This window comes from Halichoerus grypus, chromosome 6 (genome assembly GCF_964656455.1).
Source record: "Halichoerus grypus chromosome 6, mHalGry1.hap1.1, whole genome shotgun sequence".
In the NCBI taxonomy this organism is placed as follows: domain Eukaryota; kingdom Metazoa; phylum Chordata; class Mammalia; order Carnivora; family Phocidae; genus Halichoerus; species Halichoerus grypus.
The window spans coordinates 35,385,166-35,404,071 of NC_135717.1; the positions used below are offsets into that span (position 1 = coordinate 35,385,166).

Here is an 18,906-nt window from a genome sequence, read left to right on the forward strand (position 1 = left end):
CTTAAGCACAGATTAAGTGGTAAGAAAGAAGTAATTATAGAATCTTGGAATCACATTCTTGTCAAACTTTAGACTCTTACAGATCTTAGGATTATGTATGTGTGTGTATAATAAAATATTTAAACATGCACAAAGTAGAATATATTTTATAATTAGCCCCATATAGCCATCAACTATATTCAACAGTCATCAAGATTTTGCTACCTTTGTTTTTAACTTTCATTCATTTATTTGCTTGAGTATTTTAAGCAACTCTAGAGTTCATATCATTTCACTTGTATCTCCTATCAGTTTTTGCCACTAAAAATTAAGGATACTATCTTATATAACCACAATGCTATCATCACAGGTAGCAATATCAATGATAAGATTCATACAATTTTTGGTAATTAAAGTCATTTTAAAGATCATCTTATCCTTTTATGGTAGCTTCCTGTTTTCTTTCTTCCTTTCTTCTTTTTTTTTTTTTTTTTTTTTTTTTTTTGGTAGGGCTTGCTGGGGTTATCTAAGTGACTCCAAAAAGCTAGCATGGAAAGGAGTGAGGAGTGTGTGTGCAAACAGCAAGGAGAGAAGGGAGAAGCAAGTGGGTCTGAAACAAGAACTGAAAAGGGCTCACAAGAACCAACCAGGGCCCCCAATGTCTCAAGGACAAGCCTGCGAAGACGAAAGGCAGCTGGGCTGGAGAAACGCAGAGGCTGAGAGATAAAGAGGACATCAAAGTTAAGAAGGTACAAAAAAACTTCAATGAACAACTCACTTGCTCCAGAGATGTGATAAATCACAAAGTTTGGGATCAAAACTTTACAGAAGGGACACATGGCAAATGAAGTTAAAGGGACATTCGTCTATGTCTATAAAACACCTAAAAAAGGACAGGAAGCAAAAAACGCAAGCAATAATCCAGATGTTAACCCTAAAATTAGGGCCATCTTGGTGTCCGGTAATCACAATCAAGATGTCCTTACTGATGGTAAAGAGGCAGGTAGAAGAGGGTCCTGGCTGTAGACACTGCCTTGAGCCCACCAGTTCTGAGCCCTGCTGCACATTACAATTACCCAGCAGCTATAACTAGTCCTGATGCCCGGAACCCACCCTGAGAGACTGATTCATCTGGTCTGCAGTCAGGCTGAACGAAGCACTGGCATTTTTTAAAAGCTCTCCAGATGATTCCAATGTGTCTGAGTGTTGAGAAACACTGGTCTAACTGCAAAAGCAAGGAGCTTAAATCAATAGTCCATATTCATCGCAAAGATAGATTTTTTGTTTTGTGCGGGAGGTGGTGGCTTTCACAGTGAATTTTTTTTAAAGATTTTATTTATCTGAGAGAGAGAATGAGAGAGAGAGAGAGTGGGAGGGGGGAGGGGTAGAGGGAGAAGCAGGCTCCCCACCGAGCAGGGAGCCCAACGAGGGACTCAATCCCAGGACCCTGGGATCATGACCTGGGCCGAAGGCAGATGCTTAACAACTGAGCCACCCAGAAGCCCCTTCAAAGTGAATTTTTAAAATCGATTGCTTTAAAAATTTAAATTAGAAAAATTGAGCTACTTCATATAAAAATCCAATTTCCAGGTTCTCTTGAAAAAATCAGAAGTTCTGGCAATTTGGGGCTACCTTCCCATGTGGCCACTCAACCCTTTACACAGCCATGTTCTGCCATGAGCGTGGTCTTGAGACATGAGTTTGTGATTCTTATCCCTCAAGAATGTTGTGACTCAGGGGCACCTGGGTGGCTCGGTCGTTAAGCATCTGCCTTTGGCTCAGGTCATGATCCCAGGGTCCTGGGATCGAGCCCCGCATCGGGCTCCCTGCTGAGCGGGAAGCCTGCTTCTCCCTCTCCCACTCCCCCTGCTTGTGTTCCCTCTCGCTATGTCTCTGTCAAATAAATAAAATCTTTAAAAAAAAGAAAAAAGAATGTTGTGACTCAGACCTTCCCTAACCACTCTAGATCATCTCGTGTTGAAACAATAACCCAACTAAGACCACAATGGCAATGATTAGTATCCACTTGCAAGTCTATTTTATTATTTTGCCACTAGGATGGAGTCTAGAGTATGAGGCTAGGTAAACATTACAGAAATTAATGAAAATGTGATGCTTCTTCTTTTCTTGTGTTAATGATAAAAGGAAGTGAGGAGGGCATTGCCCTGAGTCAGGATTTCCAGTATCCAGCTCTGGTTTTATTGCTCATTAGTTACAGGAATTTGGGCAGGAGTCTTAACCACTTCAGGCCTCAGTGATTTCATGTGCATATTATGGGGGTGGGCTTCAGTTGTCTTTTTGTTGTAAAATTCGACAGTTCTCTAAGTGCTAAATGACGGCAATAGAAACCCACAGAAAGCAGGGACAAGGAGCACTGCATCTCCAGCTCATCTTGAGTGCGGATGTGGTTCACGGATGAACATATGAGTTGCCCATGCATCAGTGAGTACTTGAGCACCCTGGAGGTGAGCCAGGGGGACCGGAAGGATGCTTTCCCAGGAGTCACAGCCTAGCTTCCCAGCATCATGTGCATCCCCACCCTTCAGGTGGCCTTTCTGCAAGAACATCTCAGCATCTTGGGAGTTGGCAATTGGGGTTTTATCACACACTGATCCTCTCGCCTGGCAGTGGGAGGTCTGAACACCGAATCATGAGATTTAACTGCCCTTCCCTTCTTGTTCTACAGAGAGCACCCCAGATTCAAACAAATAAACCGTTTGCTGCTGTTCTTATAAACAGTCTAGGACAAAAACACAGGCAACAAAACAGAAAAAAACAGACACATCGGACTTGATCAACATTTAAAACTTTTGTGCATTAAAGGGTGCTATCAACAAAGGGAGAAGGCAATCCACAGAATGTGAGAAAATATTTGCAAATCAATGATCTGATAAGGAATTAACATCCAGAATATATAAAGAACCCCTAAACTCAACAACAATAAAATTCAATTTCAAATGGGCAAAAGACTTGAACAGACATTTCTCCAAAGAATATATACAAATGACCGATAAAGAGCTCAGGAAATAAATAATGGGGGGAATGGAATTCCATTCCTCTCCTCATGCCAAACCTGCTTCTATCCACTTACTCCTTGATCCCCTGCCCCTCCCCACAAGACAGAATGATCCAAGTTAATGAGTGGACCTTGTTACTGGAAGGCAAGGCCTCCATGCCTCAAAAGGCAGGATCCTTGGCTCCACCCCCTTTCCTCCATGCCTTTCAATCCATTGGGGTAGAAATCAGTAGACCGAGGAAAGTCCTATTTGCTTGGGTCAAACCCAGCCATGTCTTTTCTACTTTCTATCTCTTGTCCTCAGGAAATACATCTGAGAGGAAAAGTTAAGATGGAGCTGCTTCTATAGACCTGATTTCTTCTCATCTCTGTATATACCCATGAGTATGCCAGAGTGACCTAGTCCCAAGGATTAGATTGGAGATAAAAGGGAAGAATAAAAAGATCCCCCGGCAGCCCTTTAACAGAGCTGAATTCAAGTATGGAGTGCTTGCAAAGCTCTGGAATGTTCCTAGTTTCTCTCCTGGTATTGCTCCTTGTGTCTAGAATTCCCTTAGGATCCCTACAGGAAGTGATATAAACGCGAAGCTAATTCATGAGTCTCATGAACTCTGACCATAATACCAATAGAAACACCAAAACTCTTAACCTTAATCTCCATTAAATAATAACCAATGGAAAAAGAAATTCTCCTGAAAGCCCATCAGAGAGGGTAGCCCATAAGAAGCCAAAATGCTAGAGCTGTATCTTTCAAATGATAACCCAAGTTGGAATCATATACTCAATTAGTCATTCAGCAAAAATGACTCTTCCATTTCATGAGCTTAAAAAAAAAAAAAAGTCCTAAACTCGGTATCTAATTTTCTTTCTTTTCTTCAATTTAAAGCACAAAGGCTTTAGAATTGGACTAAAGGGGTTATTTAAATCCCTAAGCTGTTGCTACTCTATAATTTCTGGTCTAACACAAAAGTTTTAAAACATTTTTTTTTCTTTCATTTCTGTACTTTCAATGCCCTTTCTCGGGGAGCAACTACAGCTCTGACTATAATCACATTTAAGAGGCTATATTTTCGCACATTTTTCTGATTCAGAGCATTACCTGAGGGACTTTGTTTAGTCATATTAGAGGCTTTTTCACAGATTTAATTCCCCAGTTAATATCCCCAGGTATAATTCACAAGGTAGCATTTAAGTTCCTCTTAAGGGATTTTTTGCCTTCCTTTCTTTCTTATATTGCCTATGTCCTTGATCCACATAAAAGGATATAATCTTGCTTGTTACTTATATTGTCTGTCTGTGCAGATGAATGTTTCATAACGTGGCTGTTTCTTAAATGGTAAATCTATAAACTTGTAATTGTATCGGACCAAGATATTTAGGTAGATTCAGATTGGTCCTATGCGTGGTTTCGGCTCTGATTTTCCCAGCACTGATGACAGGTTTGTAAGTAATATTAACTGTCTTTTGTAGTAAATTACATCTTGTAATCACCACAGCGTTCATCTCTAGCCAGAGTAGTTATCAGCTGAAGCAAATAAAGGGTTTGGAGACTCTGCTATCTGTTTCCTTTCAGAATGCCAGAAGTCCTCTATAAACACGAGTGTGCAGAATGAGAGGTCATCTTTTGAAAGCTATAATAAAACATGATTGTAACAGAACATGTGACAGGCTGCTTAGCAGAGCAACCTCCTGACAGTGGTTCAGCTGGAGCAAGATGCCAGGGGACAGGCGTGGGGGAGGATGAACAAAGCACCAGGAATTCTGTCTGCTGGATGTTGCATCCATCAACACCATAATTAATATTCAGGAAAATTTGTCTTTGAGAGGACAAAAAAATCATCGGAGTCTGTGTGCCGCAAACTTGTGTGATGGGTCTTATAAGGGAGGTGAGAAAAACGAGACTAAAGAACCCATGGATGGACTCGCAAACTCCTACGCTGACTCATTCCAACACCCGGGAATGACATCCAGATTCCCTCTGTGGTTACCCCGGGCTTTTGGGGCAGATGATATAATAACATTTCAGATACACTTACTATGTGCCATGAGTTGTGTTCAACACAGTGCCTGCATTATCCTATTCGCTGGGATTGACTGACACTTAGAAACACTTATTAAACACTTAACCATATGTCAGCTACTGTTCTAGTTGCCATATGAGCATTAACTCATTAGTGCTCGCAGCCCTATAAGCTAAGGGCTCTTGTTTCCTACACTTGACAAATGCAGACGTGAGAGCTGTATTAAGTTAAAGTGCCTGCTCAAGATTACCTAGCTAGGAGGCGAGCAGCTAGGATTTGAACCTGTGCAGTCTGGCTTCATGGTCTCCCAACCCTTAACCACTCTCCCATATGAATAGTATTAGTGACCCTGTTAAGAGGCATAATGGACTGAATGTTTGTGCCTCACCCGCAAATTCATATATTAAAATCCTAACCCCCCTTGGAGCACCTGGATGGCTCAGTTGGGAGAGCATACAACACTTGATCTTGAGTTCATGAGTTTGAGCCCCATGCTGGATGTAGAGATTACTTTTTTAAAAAGATTTACAAAAATAATAAAATAAAATAGAATCCTAACTCCCAATGTGATGGTATTAGGAGGTGGGACATTTGAGAGGTAATCAGGTCATAAAGGTTGAGGCCTTATAAAAGAGATTCCAGAAAGTTCCTTTGACCCTTTCACCACGTGAGAACACAATGAGAAGACACCAAGTATGGACCAGAAAGTGGGTTCTCACTAGACACCAAATCTGCCCGTGCCTTGGATCTTTGACTTCCAGCCTCCAGAACTGTGAGAAATGTACTTATCGGTTATAAGCCACCCAGTCTATGGTATTTTTGTTATAGCAGCCAGAATGGACTAAGACAAGAAGATACTGTGATTAGCAGCTGCTGCAGAGGAATAAGGTAAGTCTCTACAGGTAATAAATGCAGAAGTCTCCCTGCCTGCATGAGAACAGAAGTTCATAACCACTATGCTCTCCAGCTGCCTGGTCACCTCTTCGGTGCGTTGCTTAGTATTTGTGTGTGTGTGTGTGTGTAAATGTTCCCTGCTATTCTGAGGTAAGTAGGGGATTCCGAGATGAATGGAGTATGTTCCCAGAGTACTCTAACTCACAAGTGGGAAATAGGTTAGAATTGAAAAATATTTGTGGAGGATCTTCATCAGCTTGAAGTACCTGGAGCCCAAGTTCTGTCTTTAGAAGAGGATGCTACTACTATTCCCATGGTCAACAATTTTACAAATACACACAGCTACTAAAGGCCCCCTGGCTGATTGGAAATTTAAAATGGATTCAATAAATGCAGATTTGCTTTATTTAAATTTGTGCAAAGCAGCAAGAACAGTGCAGTCATCAATACTCATGTTCTGGACAATGATTTGGAATGTGCTTTGATGTGAATGTTGGGTTGGAAGAGTAAAATTATTCAGTACAAGGCCATGGATAATGCCAAATGTGCATGTCGGAGTATTTGGAACAATGGACTGGCACAAAGAAAAACATTTAAAAGTATTCATCATCTCACCGCCCAGAGAGAATCACTGTTAACATTTTGAGGTGGATTTTATCAGTTTTCACTCTAAACACTATAAATATCTTCATAATAAATATGATCATATTTTATGGGTTTAGTTTTTGGATTTCTTTATGTCTTTATTGTGAAATTTTTCTTTTGACACTAAATATTCTTAATAACCATCATTTGAATGGCTGCATACTGTTTGATGGTAGGGATACATATTAAATTACTTCACAAGTCCTGTATGTCATATTTAAGATGTTTCTCATTTTTTGCTATTATGTTAATCCTGGAATAATCACCTTGTACATACCCATCTGTCCTTTTCTGTTTATTTTCCAAGGATTGATTACTGGGAGATGACAAGAATATCGGTTTTATTATGGTAATTGCAGCATTATTTGTAATAGCCAATAAATTAGAATTAACCCAAATGTTTATTAGAAGTGTGAAATAAATCATATCCACACATAATGTAAAATAATTTGCAGTCATTTAAAACGGTAAGTTAAGTGGCGCCTGGGTGGCTCATTCGGTTGAGTGTCCAAATCTTGATTTTGGCTCAAGGTCACGATCTCAGGGTTGTGAAATCAAGCCCCGCGTTGGGCTCCACACTCCGTAGGGAGTCTGCTTGAGATCCTCTCTCACTCTCTACCCGTTACTTCCCCCCCAACTACTTGCACACTCTCTCTCTCTGAAAATAAATAAATAAATCTTAAAAAAAAATAGTAAGCTAAAACTTTATCTCCAGACAAGAGATGTCTTAACATATATTCGAGTTTAAAAAGCAAATTAAAAACTATGAGTGGTCTGATCACATTTTAAAACCCTACGAATTTGTGGACCTACATTCTGTAGAAGGGAAATGTACGAGTGTGTGAATCTGTGAATGTGTACATGTTTGTACATGTATAGACACATCTGTAAGGATGACTTTAGCCACAAGTAACAGAAACCAAATCTGACCAACAAGGACCATAACCATAAAAATACTAATTATGTCTTAAAAATTCTAGAACAAAAAAAAAGCAGCCCTTGTCTTTCTCAGCAACTCTCAGATTCAACAAGGACTCAAGCTCTTCCCAACTTCCCGTTCCACCATCCTGAGTCCAAGAGACTTTCATCCTGAGGATTCACCTCATGGTACCATGATGAACAGGGAGGCTCCAATCATCAATACCATATCCAAAGCCAAGAAGCAGGCAATGGTCAGTGAAACAAAGAGTGAGCTCCTCATGTGGTCATTCCTTTGAAACTGGAAGAAAATCTGCTATACTCCCTCTGAACTTCCTAATTCTTAATGTCTCATCAGACAGAACGGGGTCCCTAGTTGCAAAAGAGACTACAATATTGAGGATCTGGCTTTTCTAGATGGATATGGGAGGCTGAGAAAGAAAAGGGGGTGCTACAACATACAGAACTGACAAACCTTACTGCAAAAAAAAAAAAAAAAGGTCTGGTGAATATGCACCAAACTATTTCTCTGGCTATCCTTGGATGTGAGAGTCTCCGTGAAGATTAGAGAATGTTCCTTAGTAATTTATAAACTTGCTAGGTTACATTTTATGTAGTTGATGTAAACTCCTTTTGTAATTTCTCCACAAAAAGAAAGAACACAGTATTCCTAGATGTGGTTCTGGTGACAAACAGCCACTGTAGAGGACAAAAAAAATCAGATTTTTATCAAGTTGACAAAAGGCTTTCCAGTAAGTCTCCCTCTTGAGAGTCCATTCATTCAGAAAACTTTACCAATGGCAGAAAGTAGTAGCTGGCCATGCTTAATTCAAAGCTGTGTGTGTGTGTGTGTGTGTGTGTGTGTGTGTGTGTGTGTGTGTGTGAATGTATTATGTATATATATGTTTACATCTATATCTACTTAGGTATCTCTATAAAACCCTATTAATATCAGCAATTCCCAGCTAGAGGTGGTTTTGCACACAAGGGGACACTGTGTGTGTGTGTCTGTGTGTTTCTGTGTGTGTATACATATATATCCAAGGAGGAAGAACACCTTTGCTCAAGTCCACGTCAGATTTACAACTCAAATGACTCCATTAGAATCAGTTGCATTTATAATTGTCCAAGTCACATATATACAATGTATCAGAAAGTCCATTAAAAAGCAAGTTGTTTTTCTAGCCAGGCCTTTTATTTTCAAGTTCCATCCTCATTAACAGTTACCCTTCTCTTGTCAGAGTTAATGTTGATGCAGAGTGAAAAAGGGAGGAACACAAGAGTAATACTCCTCCTTTGGCAGAACCTTATTTTTTTTTGCTAGGTGGGAGAATTAGTACACCTTGACATATTTAAATTACCCAAATAGACCATCACAAAGAGGCACCCTACAGTCAAAATTAGTATGAAGTGCCTAGACAATGCAATGGGAACAAAATAGTGTTTTCAACAAAGGATGCTGAGACAACTGGATATCCACGTGTAAAGTATAAAGGCGAACCCTTATCTCATATCACATGGAAAAATTAAGTCAAAATGGAGCATAAACCTAAGTGTTGGAGTTGATACTATACAACTCGTAGGAGAAAACATAGGAGTAAATCTTTGTGGTGTTGGGGTAGACAATGAATTCTTACATATGATACCAAAGGAATAAGCAAATAAAATGAAAAATAGATAAATTGGACTACATAGAAATAAAAAACTTTGTACTGCAAACAGTTCTATCTAAAAAGCAAAAAGGCAATCCATGGAATGGGAGAAAATATTTCAAATCATATATGTGATAAGAAACTTCTATCCAGAATGTATAAAAAACCTTATAATTCAATAATCAAAATCAGTAATAAAAAGACAACCCAGTTTTAAAAATAAAGAATTCCAATAGACTTTTATACAAAAAAAATGGACAAATAGCCAATAAGTACATAAAAAGATACTTAATGCCATTAGTCATTAAGGAAATGCAAATCAAAACCACTTAATGCCAAGGAAATGCAAATCAAAACCACAATGATCTACTGCTTCACAACCATTAGAATGTCTACAATCAAAAAGAATGACTATAATAAGTGTTGACAAAGATATGGAGAAATTGCAACCCTCAGACATTAATGATGGGAGTGTAAAATGGAGCAGCCACTTTGGAAAGCAGTTTGGCAATTCTTCAAAATGCTAAACACAGAATTATTACGTGACTCAGAAATTCTACTCCTAGGTATATATCCAAGAGAAATGAAAACATGTCCACAGAAATTCTTGTATATGAATGTCCACAGAAGTATTATTCATAATGGCCAAAGAGCAGAAACAACCCAAATGCCCATCAGCTAATAATGTACAAACAAAATGTGGTATATTAATATAATGGAATATTATTTGGCTACAGAAAAGGGATACAACTTTGATATGTGCTATAACATGGAACCTTCAAAACACTATGCTAACTGGAAAAAAAAAAAAAACAGACGCAGAACACCACATATTGCATTATTCCACATATATGAAATACCCAAAATGGGCAAATCGACAGAAATGTAAATTAGAATGGTGGTGGCTTAGGACTGGGGGTGGAGTGTGGTGAGAGGGGATGATAAGTGACTACTAATGGATTCAAGGTTTCATTCTAGAGTGATAAAATATATTAAATTTAGATTACATGGATATTTGTCCAACTCAGTGAATATAATAAAAACCACTGAATTACATTCTTTAAATGGGTGAGTTTTGTGACTCACCATTATATGGTATGTGACTCTCAATAAAGAGGCTTAAAAAACAGTACAAAGATTTGTGTGTATGAGCCCTGGGAGTTGTGCAGTGCACAACCTGAGCACTCTTGGTGTTGGCCCAAAGAGTTTAAAAAATGATTTAGTACCAATAATTAGAAAATAGAAGATATCACATTAAAAACATTTTTTTTTTCTTGGAAATCATAAGATCTGGCCCATGGGTCTACGTGTCAACAATCTGCTAGAGCCCCGGAGCCTCTTTACCCAGAGCATTCACTGTCTGGTTTCCCACCACTCCCTTTTGATACCATAGCCTAAAATGAGAAGTCAGCCACCATTCATAATCACCCGTGCATCCTTGCATTCCTCATGAAATGGTTAAGGACAAGTGAAATATTTGATCTGGCCTGTTTCCTTAGGTCACTAAGTATGGCTGTGTCAATTGTTCTTGTGATTCCTGAACTCCACATTGCTGCCCTCCAGGCACCAAATCTCTTTTATTTGTGGACTGCACCTTCCCTGGCACTTCCTTTTCTCACTAGACAAAGGGTGTGCCTCTATCTGTTCTTGATAAGGCCCTGCCATTCCTTATGAATTGCTTCTCCACTTCAATATGACAAGGACACCTTCCGTGGATACAGATCAACTCAAGTGTCCTCAAGCAGTCTTGTTTCCTGTGTAGTTAATACATACTCAATTCACACTGCAACATCAGAAAGAGGGAGGCCATAGCTTTCCAATGAGCAAGAGTGATCCTCAAGACCAAATTAAACAAAAGCAGTGGGGTTGGGTGGATTCTGCGATCCCAGTAAAAAGCTAGGCAAGGGGAGACAAATACCCTAAGCATTTCCCTAATTTTGCATCAGTCATGGACTATCTTCCCAATGTTGCCATACCTGGGATCTGACATATGCTCACACCACCTGTCTTTTTATTTACTAACCAAGTACTCTTACTATGTGGCCCAGTGCTATCGAACGGTACACCTTTGTTAAACAAAAAGATAAAAGAAGATCTTACTTCTTCCAAACAATTCACTTTTTTTTACTCAAATAAACAAAATAAAAAAAATTATAAAAGGGAATTCTTCTACTGCTATGATAAATTAACAAACAGGAATGCTATCATAAAGAGAAGGTAACTATAAAAATAAAAGCAACCCCAACAAAAACGTTCGTCAGCTGTAGCAAGATCCCATTGCCAGCCCGTATGTGAAACAGTATAAAAATGTTAAGTTATATAATTAATAACTATATAATTAGATAATAGGAGGGTTTTGAAGACACCCAGCACACAGTAGGTACTCAGGGAAGGTGAGTTAATTCTCTATCCACTGTTGAAAGAGTTAGAAATATAAAAATCCAGTTTCACAAAGCAAATGCATTTTTCTGATCTGATTTTCCAAATCCCTTCAAAAGGATGTCTGGATGTACAGGATGATCTGCTAATCTTACCTTTAGTAGTGAGCGTTGTTAAGTGCATTTAAAAATGTCTTCTTCTTTATTTTGCATTTTAGACCCTACCTTCTGGGCAATTTTCAAGTTAAACATAATGGTACAAGTCAAGGATAGAAACTGCGCTGCAGAGGGAACAAACGTTACCAGAAACAGGTAGGTAAGGACTTCAGTGCCATGTGTCACAGCAGCTAAGACCAAGACTGAAAGAGGAGCGGTTTCTATCACCTGACAAAAGCCAGTGGAGCAGTCCCAGTGCCTCAGTAGTCCCTGCCCCACTGCCAGGAACTCAGGCAGGGAGAGTCCCTGCTGTCCTTTATAGAAGGAGTTCTGAATAATGTACTGAACACATAGCCCCTTCAGCGATGATGTATTTACTACACACTATGCACAGTGTACCCACTCTTAAAGAAAGGTATCCTAGTGCAATCATGGTACCTACTACTTCACCTTCATTTTCACCCAAAGATTCATGCAGGAGGAATCCAATGTTGGCTAGGTGTGCATCTGCAAAGCTCATTTAAGATTTTTTAAATTTATTTTAGAGAGAGAGCATGCAAGTTGGGGGGGGGGGAGGGAGAGGGAGAATCCCAAGCAGAATCCGTGCTAAGCATGGAGCCCAATGCCAGGATCGACCCCAGGACCCTGAGATCATGACCTGAACCAAAATCAAGAGTCAGTCACTTAACCAACTGAGCCACCCAGGCACCCCTGAAAAGCTTATATAGATTGAAATGTATGCATGTGTATCACTTACTAACACAGAGAACAAATGGGGTGTAAATTGCTCCCTGTACTAGTGGCCAAGAGCAACCTCTCAGGCCTGCATCTTACCTGCCGTGGTGGGCTGAGTGGTCCCCTAAGCCCTGGAACCTGTGAATATGTTACATAACATGGCAAAGGGGACTCACATATAATTAAGGTTACAGAATTTAACATAGGGAGATTATCATGGATTACATCTAATGTAATCTCACAAACCCTTAAACAAAGGGAACATTCTCTGGCAGTAGGTAAGGCAGTTGAGAAAGAAGGGGAGATCAGAGCATGAGAAGGGTTTGACTCATAACTGCTGGCTTTGAAGGCAGAGGAGGCCACAAGCCAAGAAATGTGGGTGACCTCTACCAGCTGACAAAAAATCCTTGGCCAATAGCCAGCAAGAAATCAGGGACTTCAGTCCCAAGATCACATGGAATTGAGTTTTGCCAATAAGCTGAATGAACCTGGAAGCAGATTCCCTTTCAGAGGGTCCTAAGTTCCCAGATGAGCTGATACCTTGAGTCCAGTCTTGTGAGACACAGAGCAGAGAATCCACCCCAAACAAACCACTGCCCCAGACATCTGACCTACAGAACTGTGAAATAATTCATTTGTCTTAGCTTTAAGCCATCAAACTTTTGGCATTTATTATGATAGTAATAGCAATCAAATACAACTGTGTTCCCAACACTGGCTCACAGGCCAGAAAGGGTTTACAAGCAAGTTTTACCAATCCTCTATTTAAAAAAGAAAAAAAAAGAAAAAGAAAAAGAAATAACTAAAGAGTAACTAAAAAAAAAAAAAATTGATTGATGTTTTTCATGTATAGATAGTTTGGTATAAGGAAGTCAACTCTCCTTTCAAGGCTAAGTACAATCCTTTATTCTGAGGTGACATCCTTTCTGATTCTTTGACCTTAAATTGTCTTGGTTTTTTAAAAGATTTTATTTATTTATGAGAGAGACCACAAGCATGAGCGGGGGCGGGGAGAAGCAGACTCTCCGCTGAGCAAGGAGCTCAACACAGGAATCGATCCCAGGACTCCTGAGATGATAACCTGAGCCAAAGGCAGACACTCAACTGACTAAGACACCCAGGCACCCCAAATTGTCTTCTGTTTTATGACATCATGATGCAGTGGATGATTATCTTTTCAGGAAAGACAAAATGATGCTAGTTCTATTTCTGCTTTTTGGTTCCCTACTACATTATTTATTTATTTATTTATTTATTTATTTATTTATTTACAAATATTATGGATGTGTGAAATCCCAAAGTCTGAGAACCACGGCTGTCACCAGCTGGACCCCAAGACATGACCTTTACTGCCCACGTGCTTTTACTCACCGACCTTTGTCCCACATTTTTCCTTAAGCTCTTCTTTCCAGCTTATCTGTTAACTCCAGCAATTGAAAACAAAAACCACCTCTCAAGCAATAGCAGCTTCCCTGACAAGACTTCAAGCCAGCCCAGACCAGTTTGAGCATAAGCCCCAACTGCTGCCTGTGCATGCAGGTAGACCATGGAATAACCTCTAGAATGACCAATGTTTACCTTTACCTCATTGTAATACTAAAATCTCAGCACAAGGAGGAGCAAAAGCCTCACTTACATAACATACGTTTGTATAGGCATGTTTCCTTAAGGCACATGCACAACCTTATGCCACCTGTAGATACGAGGACAAGGATCCCCTTTTTAAATATTTATCCTAACTCTAAATAAAAGGAACCTATTCACCCTTGCTTGAGGAATCACGGCTTTGGAGGTTATTCCCCATGATCTTATTTGCTGCAAATAAAGTTTACTTTGTGCAACAACTTCACCTGGTCTATCTATGACTCACCAAAGAGCAAACTTATGTTGGTTTGGTTACATTGCCACACATTACACACTTTCTTCTTTGAAGCCAGCAGTTGAAGAAATGACAATCAAAGGGACACAGAAACAGTGATGAGACATTCTGAGCGCCTAGATACTAACTTGTCCATATCCTTCTGTTTAGGAAAATAGGTGTATCTGATTCTACAAAGTAGAGACATCCTCAAAACTGTGGCTCCAAAATGTTTTGGATTTTGTTTGAGAGCATGTGTGGTTGTGTTTGCGGGTTTGTGTGCAGGTGTAAATCCAGTTATATTTCAAAGGAGATAAGATTGCTATACAACAAAATGCTATCCACTCATTCATTCACCCATTTATTCATTCAGTACATATGTATGGAGTACCTACTATGAGTCAGAACTGTACTAGATCTTGGGAATTAATGATGAACCAAAATAAAGTCATTTCATGGAAGTTAGAATCTCATAAGGAAGATGGAAATCAATGAATTAATTCCACAAATATATGCCAAACTGAAACTGCTATGAGTGCTAAAAAAAGAGGCACATTTGGCCATGAGACATCTCATAGTGGGTTTCATCTGGTCTGGCCGGGGCGTCAGACATGACTTCCCTGAGAAAATGATGTCATAGTAAGAACCTAAAGGATGATGGAGCCAACTAAGCAAAGCAGCTAAGACAAGTGTTGTATGCAAATACAATAATCCTTATGTAAATGGAGATACATTCTGAAGAGGAGAGTCAATGCATCCTTTTTTTTTTCCCCTTTTAAGTGGAGCTTTGGTGCCAAAAGAGGAGAGAAGGCCTGAACTACTAGCCTGGAAATCTGGCTTCTACTCTCAGTATTTTAGTATAAATGTGACTCAATGTCTGGTTTCAGCTTCCTCATTGCTGACATGTTCTACTGAGACTCTATGAATTCTAAACTCTCTGTAACATCCTCAAAATTCCTACACTTCTGAATCATTGTTGTCAAGAACAGAAAAGATGAGCTAATATAAATAATGACAATCAGCAGCAACAACGAATGTATTTCATTGTGCACTTACTGTGTGACCAGACACTGTATCGATGTTCTCCATCAGTTAGCTCATTTAAGCCTCCTAACAACCCATGAAATAAGTTTGTGTGGCAGTGATTGACATGGCTCACTATCACTGGGAGCTCTCAGCCCCTGAACACATGGTAAGACAATAATGACTGACCCTCCGTGGTTTGGCAGTACTCTATGATCTATGTTGGCCAAGGAGCTGTGAGCAGAACTCCTGTGTGCCACCTCTCGGCTGACCATGAATTTTGGCACAATACCCTCCAGAAGACTCTTTCTCTCCCTGCTAAGGTGACCAGCAGTAATTTAGATGGTGGCTTCTCCATAAGGCTGAGTCCTTGAGTGTGTTTGACAAGAAGCACAGTCCATGGAGTTGATGAAAAATACACTTTTATTATTTGAAGCTACTGAACTATGGGGTTGATCGTTACTGCAACATATCCTAGCTTACCCTGTCTAGCACACATTTATATCGATCTGCTTTTTATTAAGTTTATTTAAGCAATCTCTACACCCAACATGGGGCTCAAACTCACGACCCTGAGATCAAGAGCCGCACAGTCTACCCACTGAGGCCCTTCATCTGCTTCTTATAAATGCCAAAACCAAGTTCAGAGAGGTTGTGTAACTTCCCAAGGTAATGAAAACGATTAAGTGGTGGGGCCAGCATTTGGACTCACTAGTATGACCCCAGGTTCTTTAATCTAATAACTACACTAAGCTAAATGTGCAGATGCATGACCCATTGTGCCACGGGTTATTTCTTAGAGTAGTGTGATTCTTGCCATAAAAATGCACCCAATGATATGGCGTACATGTTCCTGTATCATGAAACAAATGAGAGAACTAAATCAAATGCAGCCATCCCTGGACCCTTTGAAGACAGCGCAGAGGAAGTTGAGGAAATTTACACCTGCAGACACTTCCCCTTCCCATTTTCCAGAAAGATTCCCGGTATGCATGTAAATATCCTCTGAATTCAGAGATGAAGAGGCCTCCAGCTAGGCACAATAAAGCCAATTTAGCTTCTTAAGCTGAAACTGCTTTGTGAAATAATCCTGTAGAACTCTCCACTAAATGAGTTACAAACTAGTCGCATGGGGCTTTCATTGAATTTACTTGTGAAAGCTATAAAGGACAATTGTCTCTGAACCAGGTACATCAAATACAGGCCTGCTACTGTGTAAAAGCTTGGAATTCTACACCACCTACACACACAAAGAAAATTAGCTTTTGATTGAAAGGAAGCACTATTGAAAAACCCCAGGGGAGGAAAAAGAAACAACACAAATGAATGACACCTACAGGCAAATCCAATGGTTGAGGCCATTTGGCTAAGGACTTTCTTAGTCTGAAAGGGAGAGGAAAGTACAATTTCTGAGATCATGAAAGATAATCGAACCAAATCAAAGGAAAAGTAGTCACTCTTGAAATTCTAAACAAGGAGAGTTTAAATACGCCACGTGGAGATAAAATAAAAGTTCTCCACACTTCTGAGTATTTAATGCTGGGAAAAAAAATGTCAGCAAGTACTCAACCTTTTCATTCTTCTCTTTAAGATTTATTTATTTTAGAAAGAGAGACAGAAAGAAAGAGAAAGAGAGAGTGTGTAGGGGGGGAGGGGGAAGGGCAGAGGGAGAGAATTTTCAAGGAGACTCCCAGCTGAGTGCAAAGCTGAACTTGGGGCTTGATCTCAAGACCCTGAGATCATGACCTGAGCTTAACCGACTGAGCCACCCAGGCCCCCTCATTCTTCTCTTGATTGTCATTATTCCAGTTGTACCTTCCTTTTCTCTTTCCTTTTCTTTCTTTAAGATTCTCAACCAAGACTTAGAACTACTTCATAGTCTTCCAAATGCTGCTAAAAGAAGGGGAGTAAGTTGTGACCTCAGTCATTACTGATATTTTTCTTCAAACTCATGCTGTAGCTACAGGTAGAGTTCTATCATTTTTGCCAAATACTCTTAAAGTATATATTTTTTTCCTGGCAGTGATATTCCAACTTGGTGCTATGGTTCTGCTGAAGGGGTACAGTTAACATTTTTTTTTTTTAAGAGAGAGAGAGAGCAAGGAGCAGAGGGCGGGGAGAGAGAATCCTAAACAGGCTCCATGCCCAGCGCAGCACCCAATGTGGGGCTTGATCTCAGGATCCTGAGATCATGACCTGAGCCAAAACCAAGAGTCCTATGCTTAACAGACTGAGCTACCCAGGCACCCCCCAGGTTACTTCCTAATTACTAGACTCGTTTATTCTGCGGAGATCTGCCAGTTACCAAGTGATCAACTTTACTGTCATCAACAGTGGGGCAAAAGACATAAAATATATCCAGATAAGATGCAGTGGGATACAGTCAACATCACTGACCATGTAGTGCCCATGACAAAATGATGAAGCTGAATCTAACTGTGGGGAAACAGTCAAGTAAATCCTGATTTTGAAACATCCTGCAAGGAAATCATCCAGGACTGTTCAGAAAGGTCAGTACTATAGAAGATTAAAAAAAAAAAAAAATGGTAGGGAGACTTTTCTAGATCAAAGGTGAGAAAGAAAGACGACAAATGCAATGCATATATTCCTTAATTGTATCCTGGATTAAAATAATAATCATAATTGTATTGTGGTTATGTAAGAAAATACCCTTGTTTTTAAGAGATGCATGGTGAAATCTTTAGGCATGAGGTATTCATGGTGCCTGCAATTTTTAAATAGTGCAATATATATAATGGAGAGAGAGAAAAAGAGAAGGTCAATATCACAGAATGTTAACAATCAGTGAGTCTAGGTGAAAGCTACATGGGTCTTCACTATACTTCAAATTTTTCTGCAGGTTTAAATTTTAAAAGTTTAGAAAGAGGGGCACTTGGCTGGCTCAGTCAGTAGAGCATGCAACTCTTGATCTCGGGGTCATGAGTTCAAGCCCCATGTTGAGTGTAGAGATTACTTAAAAAAAAAAAAGTTTGGAAAGAAAAGATACTTTTTCCTTAAAAAATTGTTTTTATAGTTTTTACATTAAAAACCTGTATTATAGTACACTTCTAGGATTTACTTGTCCATCATGCCTCTAGTTTCTTCAAACATTAAGACTCCTTGAAGGGGCGCCTGGATGGCTCAGTCGGTTTAACATCTGCCTTCAACTTAGGTCATGATCCTGGGGTCCTGGATCAAGCCCCGCATCGGGCTCCCTGCTCAGTGGGGAGCCTGCTTCTCCCTCTCCCCGCCCCCGTTCACAGTCTCTCTGGCTATCCCTCTCTCTCTCAAATAAATAAATAAAACCTTTCAAAATGAAAAAAAAAAAAAAAAAAGGACTCCTTGAAACAACCCTTTCCCTTTCCCTACAATCAGTCCATTTGGTTATGATGAGTCTCATCTAAAACATTCCTTCTAAAGATGGGTGACCACTGAAATTAGGTTCTGCCACCAGGCTCCTGAGCTGTTGGGATATAAGTTTGTACCTGTTGGTAGCCATCTTGCTATTTCTAGGGAACAGCCTGAGAATACAGCCAATACAGAGGAATGTGTAATTGCAGGAGGAGATACTTCCGGCAACAACCCTCGTACATCTTGATTCAGCCTTGTTCCCAAACGGCTATATATCTAG

The 18,906-nt window shown here is 39.8% G+C and overlaps 1 protein-coding gene across 21 annotated transcripts in view; it reads right to left on the reverse strand.

The window, feature by feature from the left end:
- The window catches only part of RBFOX1 (RNA binding fox-1 homolog 1), a 1,991,091-nt gene that overhangs the window by 915,670 nt on the left and 1,056,515 nt on the right, over positions 1–18,906 (reverse strand). The window lies entirely within an intron of this gene.